Source organism: Naumovozyma dairenensis, chromosome 6, assembly GCF_000227115.2.
Source record: "Naumovozyma dairenensis CBS 421 chromosome 6, complete genome".
In the NCBI taxonomy this organism is placed as follows: Eukaryota; Fungi; Ascomycota; class Saccharomycetes; order Saccharomycetales; family Saccharomycetaceae; genus Naumovozyma; species Naumovozyma dairenensis.
Window position 1 is genome coordinate 171752 of NC_016484.1, and position 1536 is coordinate 173287.

The following is a 1536-nucleotide window of genomic DNA, read 5'->3' on the forward strand; positions in this document are numbered from 1 at the left end:
TTTTAAAAAATTAATTGTATCGTAACTAGTTTATAGCTTTAATTATTGACACAGGCACAGCCCAAGTATGCACTAGTGTACTTTTACTACCCGTGATGGCCACAACGAGTACACTCGTTAACCATGATAATTTCTCTACATGCGTCTTCGTCTTTTGTATTTTTGTAAATCCCTCGTTGTTGTTTTCGAGGGGTTCCCCATCGAGCCCCTTCAAGGGAAAACGAAAAGAATATGAAAGAAAATGGGTTACTTAATCCCATATATAAGGATGAGGATCTGTGGTAGTGTATTACGTAATTTAGTTATTTACAAGTCATCTTTGAATGATTGAATGAATTGCAAAGGATCCCTTAATAAATAACTACAAATACTTAAATAACTAGGTTTTCATTCGCCACTCTAATTAATAGACGCAGGGACTAGGAATGTTGTTACCGAAGCCACGGATACTTTGTTTGTACCTCAAATATTTCCCGCGTAGTGCGTTCGGTACCTACCTATGATTTTTTAGGATCCCGTCCTTGCTGCCGTAGGTGAAGAAGTACCTAATTTATTATATAATTGAAATTTATACGGAAATAGATAGATAGATTTTTACCCCCGGCCGCCCCCCTCCGTTGATGGCGAAAAAATGTATAAAAGTTAGAGAAATTTCCACCAATTATTTAATCTCCCCTTTCTTAGTCTAACTTATCCCTTACCTCATCTCATCTCTACTTATCTCTTGTCTTATCTACTTCATTTATATATCAGTTCTTCTTTTTTTGTCAATCAATTCAATTCAATTCAATTCAATTCAACTGTATTCTACAATAAAAGGAATATTTTGATTACATAAGATACCAACTTACCAAATAAAACAAACAGACAAACTACACATATATTTAACTAACAAACAAAAATGGATTCTGCAAAAATTGTCAACATTATTTTAGGTATGTCCATTCGAACATAAATAAGTCATAATAGAGGTTTGAATAGAGCCAATTGAATCGTTTCTTCCCTCATTTTCTGAAAGTATTTTGTCTCCGTTACGTTTACTAACATGAAATTTTTTTCCTTCCTATCATCAATTTAGCATTATTTTTACCACCTGTATCTGTATTTTTAGCTCGTGGATGGGGTAGTGAATGTATTATCGATATTGTATTAACTATATTGGTTTTCTTTCCAGGTATGCTATATGCTCTATATATTGTTTTATCCGATTAAACAATATAATAAGCTGTTTAAAGGGGAAAACGACTAATTTTATTTTTTCCTTTTTAATGTAATAACAATATCAATTTTAATAATATCATCAATTCAATTTAATTTCAATTTAATTTCAATTTAACTTACTACAATTTCCAATATTTTAATACTAATAATAGTTCCCTTTTTTATGATTATTATTATACCCCTCTTTACTATCTAATGTAAATTTTAATCTCTTATATCTTTAGTTTTTTTGAAAGCTGCCTCCTTTATATATTTAAATCTATAGTATTTACTGTATGTTAAAATATGGCTCCATATTGCAGGAATGATGCATGT